This window comes from Protopterus annectens, chromosome 8.part0 (genome assembly GCF_019279795.1).
Source record: "Protopterus annectens isolate FY-2018-M chromosome 8.part0, PAN1.0, whole genome shotgun sequence".
NCBI classification, from domain to species: Eukaryota; Metazoa; Chordata; order Ceratodontiformes; family Protopteridae; genus Protopterus; species Protopterus annectens.
The window spans coordinates 559,896,036-559,905,885 of NC_056741.1; positions in this window are offsets into that span (position 1 = coordinate 559,896,036).

Below are 9,850 nucleotides of genomic sequence, written 5' to 3' on the forward strand. Positions count from 1 at the left end.
TGGGCAAAGGAAGCATTGCACTCAGAACCAGTGTCTTGCATGACACATGCATGGTGAAATACAACATATCCCTCAGGGTTATGTGCCTCATATTATTTATGTCCACATAGTCTACCACAAGCTAATAATCCTATTTGTCTGATGACAGGGACTTTAGATCCATTGTGATGTCACAGATGCTGGCAGCAGAAAGGCAACTAACTGTAACCCTGTTTTTGTCTAGTCTTGTGAATGCTGAGTTAGTGTGCTTGACAAAATAATCACCTATTGCTAAGACATTACTGTTTATACTCACTGAATCTGAGGTATTATAGTTTGCAGTATATTGCCTGCTGACCCTTTACTTTGAGTCAGCATGGTGCGGATGTGGTGGTAGATATCACCTGTGACCTAGTCTTCTTATTCATAGGAGGCTTCAGCAGTGGCTTTTTTCCAACATCAGCATATCAGTTTAGTATGGCTGTGATGAGTTGTCAGTGGTAGTTTGTTATGCTCATCGGTCAGTCTTACTGGGTAAGTGGGTTGCCTCCAGATTGCATAGATATCTGTATCTTGTACAGACTGAATTATTTATGTCAAGTAAAATTTGTCTTGGGTAAGCGTATGGCAGCTCATATGCTGTCTGAGAGTACCATGTTCTAGAAAGCCGATAACAGAAGAGATTGCTTTAGCTTGGGCTAACTGCTAAAGGCATATGGTTCATAGCCTGGTTAAGTATTGGATGATGTATAAGAAGTAAGTTAAGTGAAGCACAACTAATTATGAGCAACTATCAGTAGTTTAGTTCATGCACACACTCACAAAATTAGAACAACACAGATGCTACAACAGCTACAGAAAAAAAAAAAATATATATATATATATATATATATATATATATATATATATATATATATATATATATATATTCCTTTCACATTCCAAAAGCCATGCAGTAGGTGGATTGGACATTCTAAACTGGCTATAGGTGTGAGTGTGTGTACGTGTGCGTGTGTGTGTGTGTGTGTGTGTGTGTGTGTGTGTGTGTGTGTGTGTGTGTGTGTGTGTGTGTGCGCGCGCGCGCGCACATGCGTGTGTGTGAGTGAGTGTGTAGTGTGATAGAACTACCTTGGCAGGTCTACTAACCCAGCAGTGTAAATCTTGGCTCAACTTGATTGACACTGTTGAAGTGACACCTTGGGTCTAAATTACATGATCGAATAGTCAAATGTTCGAATACGTAATAATCAACCCCTAAATATCGAGCCATCAGAATGTTGAACGGTTCAATGGAGATCTCCATACAGTGTAGACATGGAGGTTTTCCATTGTCAGCAGTGTAGTGAGATCTCAGAGTTGGTATATTTAAGTAGTGGGGGGTGTGGGAGGTTAGAGCTTTTTAATGGTTTGTTTGGGTGGTTTTTTTTTTTTTTTGCCGTTTGACATTACAGCATTTCAGTATTTAGGGGTTGATTATTATGTGTTCAAACGTTTGACTGTTCGATCATGTAATATAGACCCGACACCTTGACCCCATGTGCAAAATGGGAAAATGAGGTTGTGAATGGATGGATGGATGGATATAAAAACAGAAGACTAAAACAGCCAATCAGAATACAACTTACTACTTAGCCAGAAAGTTTAGTAATTTGATCTTGCAGAAAAAGACCACAATATACACTGAGGTCCACTCACACCAGATAAAATTCCAAAATGTTGTTTTATTTAGTGCTTTTGTTTAATGTACAATTTAGACATCTCCAGAATACAAAAAAAAAACAAATCCACACCTCCTTTTAAATCATCCTGTCATGTGACTAATTATATAACTTCCTGACATATTTTAAATTTAAAATGTGGTGGTGGTGCTGCAGTAGCTTTGTCACCTCACAGTAAGACGTTGTTTCTGTTCGATTATCAGCTAAAGCGTCTTCTGTGTGGAGACATGTGAATGGGCATACCTTCATTGAAGGTTGTGCGTCAGGCCTGGCAAGCCGGTACGTAAAAATCTACTGCCAGTCATTAGTGGACCAGAGTTCTGCTGTGGCGACCCCTAACCGGGAAAAGCCGAAAGATACAACACTGAAATAAACAATTTCATATATATCAAAACCTAGATGTAAAGTGAATAAAAACTTAAAAATCCATACAGATGTGAAAAATACTTATCAATGTCATAAGATAAATAAACACAAATCAAAATAAAAATACAGTATTATAAGACACAAGAACATAATCACAGTCAGCTGCTTTTCTTATTCTTTTATTGAATGATACTGCCACATTAAGAATTAATGATGGTGTCTCTATTAAACAACTTGCTGCCACTATGTTCAGATTTCTTGTAATATTGTGTTTCTGATTTTGATCTGTGTTAACATATGTACAGGTTCTATATTATATGGTATACATTATATTTCATATAGTCTATTTATCACATTTACATAGATTTTTTAGGTTGTTATTTATGATACAATAACAGTTCATTGCTACTCAAAAACGAGCATGCTGATTGAACAGCCCATCCAGAATGCTCATGGGAAATCAAGGATATACTGACAGAAAAAACTCCAGCTGATGAAGCCAGAATTTTGTATTGGTATATACTGGAGGGCACACCAAAATATAAGAAAAATCAGCTATGTTCTACAAAACTAAAACAGAACCATACATGATTCTTATCTTATTTTTGCACTGTCCCAGTAAATATCTATTCTCTAACATTCAAAAAAAAATAAACGGCAATAGAACTGCTTTTTTTATCACTTCTCCTGCACTGTTGTACTGTGCAGATGTGGGAAAAGACAACATGGAAGAGGACAGAAGTCCCCTTATACAATCACATTAATTAAGAAAGGTAAATAATTTCTTTCTTAAATAATGTTATTGGATAAAAGTAATTATACAATGACTGTCCAGTAATATTCAAAAAGGAGCACGCTGATAGGACATCTCAACCAACATGCCCATTGTAAATTCAGTATATACCATTTAAAAAAGTCCAGCCGCTGAAGTACCATTGAGTGGCCAGACTTTTCTATTAGCATATGCTTACAGGACAGCAAAATATGAGAAAAATAAACCCCTAGATTCAGCAAGCAGCCATGCAGAAATAGGTTATTCCTGCATGGCAGGGACTATTCCTGTTCAGCATGGCAGCATACCATGCATATGTATGAAGGCGCACTGCCATGCTGTAAAACGAACATGGTTTCGTGTACGAGCACAGGGGGTGTGTCTGAGTGCAGAGCTCTCACAATACACATGCCCTCTACACTCCAGAATTGCCATTTGGCAATTTAAAATTAGCGAGAATGCTCATAACACCCCCAACCCATCAGGGTAAGAAATCTGGACAAAGCCATAAGGGACAATCATCCCTACCAAGCCAAAAGTTGAGAGAACAACAAATTTAGCATAACAACATAGCGCACGTCTACCAACCATCAGAGTAAGCAATGTGGGCAAAGCCATAAGGGACAATTGTCCCACAAAGCAGAAAGTTGATGGAATAACAGGTTCAGCATTAGCATGGATATTCTGAAGGGTACAAATAAAAAAACACAACCAATATTTTTTTTTTATATACAGTAAAGTTTAAGCGTAGCTGCACAGGAGTGCTCGTTGCTTAGCTATGCTTATCCCAGTTGAAACGGCACGCTAAGTTAAAAAGCAATAGACATCCAGCATAAGCATAAGCGCAGTAGTGTAGCGGCTAAAGTGTACAACTTGCATGTAGTCATTCATGGTTTGAACCTCACCAAAGCCATTGTCATTTTGTATGTTAAACATCAAAATTTTAATTTTTTGCATATTTATGTAAGAAGTAACTGATTTTTCTCAACCAGATTAGTGTATTAGGCCCAGATGTGAGGTGTAAGTGTAATAAAGTAGTGAAACCCCATATAAACACAAGTGCCCCATACAGTATAGTCACACAAGAATAAATTAATCACAGCACATTGGGGGATGTTAATAAATCTATATTATGTAATGAATGATGAATCAATCCCATACAGATGGTAGACCAATATAATAAAACATAAGCAATGCTAAGCATTGCACAGCTATGTTGACCAGGTGTAAGCATTGTGTACATATGCATATTAAGCAACGGATAGCCCAGCTAGGTGGATTTGCCCATTGGTAAGCAATGCTGAACCTGCCCCTTTGAGCACTGCCAACTTTAGCTAAACAGGTTTGCCCGTAGCTTAGCTTAGTTCAGCATTTTCAAAACCATCCAATCATGGCAATGGACAGGAAATTGGCCGTATTTAAACCTCGTAGGTGGGAATACAGATCATAACTGGTTGTAGCTCTCCACTGTAGGCAGTATGGTAGGTGTTGGAGAGGGCATGCGCTTCTGGGATGCAGTGCTAGGGCATACAGGAGTCCAATTTCATGGTAGGACTCCTGGTAAAAAAAACATGACATGAGACTGCTGCAGGACCAGTACCAGGGCTCCCAATATAAAGTGGAAGCCTGGGAATGTCCCGCCCGTGATCTCACCATTTCCACTGGTATCCCTCGGACTGGTTAGTAGGTCCAGCACCACTATGCTGACTTGAAATGGAGGAAGAGGGAGCTCTTAGAACAGTGGGTCAAAGAAGCAAGAGACAGGGGAGATGTCCCAGCAGTGTGTAATCGTAGCAATAATTGTTTACCAAAGTCCAGCCTGTGTATGTGATGAATAGGTATGCATAAATGTTTCTGTGTTTTCATTACAGCTGCAGCTGAGTGGGCTGTGAACCAGGAAGCCCATGCCCACAGGTTGCAAAGGCTGCATCGCGAGGCTGGTGAGTAACAATCCTGCTTGTAGTAATCATACGAAATAAATATAAAGGAGTAAAATGTCACCTGGCACTATAAAAAAATTATATGGTTTCCACTGAATAAACCAAACAATATGACAGTAAGAGTCCCATATAGGTCATATTTAAATAAAAGTGTAACTGCCTGGCAATAAAGTTTTAAATCCTGGATTGGTTGTGTTCACTCTGGTATTGTATGGCCTCACATGTTGCATTCACCAAGATGTAATATGTGAATAATACTGTTATGTCAACTGTTTCTCATACTGCGCTACATAAAAAATATGTCTAGGAATGTCTGTATAAGAATGATGTAATTACAAGGTCAGATTGTACAAGCAAGAGAGACGTGGACTGAAAACAACTCACTCTGATGAAACACAAATTGTTGTATTTTTAACACACAGCCATGGTTCGAATCCCGGGAGTGGTAGCAAGCTATATGCAGGAATCTGGGAATATGTGTAGAAACAGTCAGGTAGTGTTAACAATCATTCCCCCAACAAGTCTCCCAGGTAAGAGAAGTAGAATGTAGCTATAAGACAGTTGAAGTATACACTGTGTACAAACATACCACTGCCCAAACCAAGGCCATAGGGTATTGTAATAATACCTGTAGAGTAAAGATTAGAGCCGTGATCATTAAAGTTGCGAGTACTGCAAGGATATACAAGTTGTTAATTGACATCCCCCCCCCCACCATATCTGCAACAATAATCTAAACACACAAATCAATGGGTATGTTTTACACAAAACCTACTGTTGGGATGGGTCTACTTGATATAGTCGACATTTCACAATTTATTTATTTAACATTTGTTGACCGGGAATATCTGACTAGGTTCCACAAATCCAGTTTTCAGCTGAGGCCCGGGGAGAAATGCTCCAGACGCATGTCTTTAGAATGTGGGAGGAAACCGGAGTACCCGGAGGAAACCCATGCGAATGCAAGGAGAACATGCAAACTCCACACAGAAGGCACCTCAGCCGAGAATCAAACCGGAGAAACCCTTGCTGTGAGGCAAAAGCATTAACCGATGCACCACTGCGCCGCATATTTCACAATGTTGAAATTCATATCACCGAGACCATATGATCGACATTTGAAATGTTGACCATACAAGTAGAACATAAAAAACAAAAGCAAACTTATCTTAATGCTGCTAGCAGGGGGGCTTCACCCTCCTGCACCACCCATGGGGGCTTCATCCCCTATACCCCCCAGAGCCTAAATATACAAACTCTGAGATCCCACTACAGTGCGGAAGTTGAAATCTTTCCATTCCGTACTGTAGGGAGATGCTGGTTACCCATGGACAACATTTCAAATGTCGATCATATGGTCTTGGCCATATGAATGTTGACATTGTGAAATTTTGACCATTCGAAGGGGACCCGTTGGGACATATGTCTTATTGCTCAACAAATATTGAAGTGTGTTTCAATTAATGCTCCATGTTGAAATACTATAATTGGTGGCCTGTTGCTATCAATGTAGCCTGCATGCTGTTGTAATGGCCACTGTGGTTCCTATATTCATGTGTTCTGTTTGCTATGCAACTGTTCCAAATCTGTTGTTTTGGGCTAATGAGAATATCTATGCATGCTGTTATAACTAATCCTGAATTGTGTTTCTTATTACTAATCCACATATGTTCTAAAAATATAACACCATAGCATGTTTGGGAAGGCCAGTCTCAGCGGACCCACCTCTCTAACCTCGTTCGGCCATGGCACGAGCCCTAAGACATCTGGGACCCACCCCGGGACCTCCTCATTTGCTGGTTCTGCACCACCTTCGGGTGGAACTGCTTCAGAGGATGGGGCTTGTCCCCCCCCCCGGGAGTGGGCGGGGACAGGATACTGTTACCTGAAGCCAGGTTTGGGATTTGGTGCATAGCGAATTCCAAAAGGAGTTTGGAGATCTGCTACACCAGCTTGAGGGCTGTGTGGTGTGATTAGAGGGTCAGCCTGCCCCTCCTGCTCAGCCCTCAGCACAGCCACCTTCGGGACCATGGGTATGAACCTCAGTCCCACTGTTTCTATTTAGAGGCTGATGGGCTTCCGATTTCCAAACACCCCTCCCCATCCAAGGTGTTTACCCCCCACGTGTCATATACCACCCCTATATGCTGTCTTGTCTGCCTTGTCTGTCTTCCTACCCAACCTACCTCCCCAACTATACCTACTATCTTTCCCCAACAACCCACTCTCACCTTAAAAAAAAAAAGGCAATCTGTTCCCCCCCAACAATTCTGCCCTATACATAGCTGTCAATTTCACACACGTGTTCATTGGACACATGTAATCTGGTCTAATTGTCTTCACAGCACATTATTTTTGTCCTCACCCCTCTCTCAAGGGTTTGAGTGTCCAAATATACTTCCAAATTCAGTATATATGCACAGCTGTTGCTTTAGAAGAAATGGACAGCTATGGACCTTCCCTAGACCCGTCCTGCACATAGGTTCATAGGTTCATAGGTTGGTACTAGGCTATTGGCCCTAAGGCCTATACAAGCCTAGCCATAACAATTCTCTGGCTATTTCTTCCCACACTATTTACTTCCCTGGCCCCGGTCTAGCAGGGTGACTGACATGATCCCTGGGGTGAATTTCCTTTCTCCCATTAAATCATCAAGGTTTCTTTTGAAGAGGGCTAAAGAGGTGCTCTGCTTTACATGTATGGGCAGTGTATTCCAGAGTCTGGGGAGTTTCTGGGTCAGGAACCTATTCCTCCAGCATGTTTTGTTTATTGTGATGACAAGGTTTAGATCTCTGGAGCATGTGGCTCTTAGGGATTGGGATTTCTTTAAGTGTAGCATGTCTGGGTTTGACATGGCCTTGTATGTTAAGCAGAGATTGCCTCGGAGTAGATGGTATGTGACAGAGTATAGCTGGAGTTTTTTAAGGTGGTCAGCATAGGGCATCTGCTTTAGGCCTGTGATTCTTTAGTGAGGTATTTCTTCGGCCTTTCCAGTTCTTGCAGATGTCTTGAGAGGTACATACCAATAGGGCGTGGCATTCTATAATGGGTCTAATGAGGGATGAGTACAGTGGGACAATGACCTCTTTTTTTCTGGAGGAAAAGCCCTTAGTGATGAGGTGTGCCAAATAGAAGGATTTCCTGACTGTTGTGGCGATGTGGTTATTGAAGGTGAGACCACTGTCCACCTGTGTCCCTAAGTCTCTTATCACACTTTCGGTGTTTAATGTACTGCCACCTATGTGGTAATTCATGGGTACATGTTTTTTCCCAAAGGGGATAACTATACATTTCTTGGCATTGAGCTTGAGCTCATGGCTCTGGCACCAAGCATCTGTTTCTGTAAGGCCCTTTTATAGAGTATCAACATCATTTGGGGATTCAGTAATGACTCAGTTTGCAGTCATCTGCGAACTTTGTTAGCCAGAGTCCCTTAGTGTTGGCCTGTACTTCAGAGAAGTAGATGCCAAACAAGAGAGGTCCCAGGACTGAACCATGAAGTACTCCACTTGTCACTTGTCTGGAGGTGGATTTGGAGTAAGCTACTTTTACAGTGTGGGTTCTGTCAGTAAACCAGTTGACAACCCATCGAGTGAAGTAGGGATTAATGGCCAGCTTAGTAAGTTTATCTATGATTCCAGAGTGGGGGATGGTGTCAAAGGCCTTGGCGAGGTCCAGATAGGGTGTGTGGACTGCCTTACCCTCATCCACGGCTCTGGAGACTGATTAGAAGAAGTCAATGAGGTTCAGGAGACAGGATCGGTCCTTCACAAACCCAAATTGGGTGGGGTCCAGTGTTTTAAGGTTGCCAGTGTCTTTGTTTATAAGTTCCATGATAATACGTTCCATGGCCTTGCAGATCAGGCTCGTCAGATTGATGGGGCAGTAGCTCCCGGGATCCAAGGTGGATTCCCCCTTGTGGAGTGGGATAACTGTAGCTGTGCGCCACTCAGTGGGCATGAAGCCTGAGGTGAGGGTACGATTAAACATGACACTTAGGTGAGGTGCCAGTTAATTTTGTAGTTCATGTAGTACACAGCCCGTGATGTCATCTGGTCCCATGGATGCTTTATTCTTAGCTTTGGAGAGTGCATTTTTTTACCTGTGTGGCCGTTATTACCAGAATTTTGCAATCTTCTGATATTGAGATGGGCCATTTAGGGTGTGAGAGGGGGGTAAAGTTGGCACTGAATCAATCTGCCAGGATATTGGCAATATCCTTGGGATCAGTATATATATAATGCCATTCTGTTGTAGCTCAGAGCAGATCTGAGCATTGCCATTTAGATTCTTGACATAGTTATAGAATGCCTTGTGGTTGTCTTTGGAATCTTTGGCAATTTTATTTTCGTAACTAGCTTTGGAGGATTTTATGAGGGATCTCAGCTTCTTACTGAGGCTGGTAAGGGAGTTTTTTGCATCCTTGGATTTTCCTCTTTTCTGCAACAGTTTCTTCCTTTTGTTGTAAAGTTTGTTTATGGCAGGAGACCACCAGATTGGCTTCCCTTTTTTGAGAGAGAGCATCTTGGTTCTATTTGGGATGGCACGATTCATGCATGAGTGGATGTGTTCGTACAGTGCCTCAGTGTAGGACTCAACAGTCGAACTTTCAGTTCCCATCTGCATGGGTGTCATGAAGTTTGTAACTTCTGACTTGAGTAGCATGAAGTTGGCTTTGGAGAATTTTTTTATGTTGGTTTCCTTACTGGGGGGTGGAGTGGGATGTGGATGTTAAGGGTGATTAGCTTATGGTCTGATCTGACCAATGAGGGGGTGACCATAGGTGTGGAGCATCGATTTCCCATGTTGGTAATGACCAGGTCTAGGATATTGGAGCCCCTGGTGGGACTATGGATTAGTTGATCCAGGGCATTGGAATTTATGAATTCCAAGAACCGTTGGGCAAAGGTGTTGGTACACAAGTAGTTTTCCCAGTTAATGGCAGGGTAGTTGAAATCATCCAGTATTAGGGTGTTTGGTTGTATATTAATATTTTCCAGTATGTTTAGAAAGGTGTAGTGAGAATCTTGGGGCATGGTGGGGGGTCTGTTGCAAGCTACAATTTGGATAGTGTT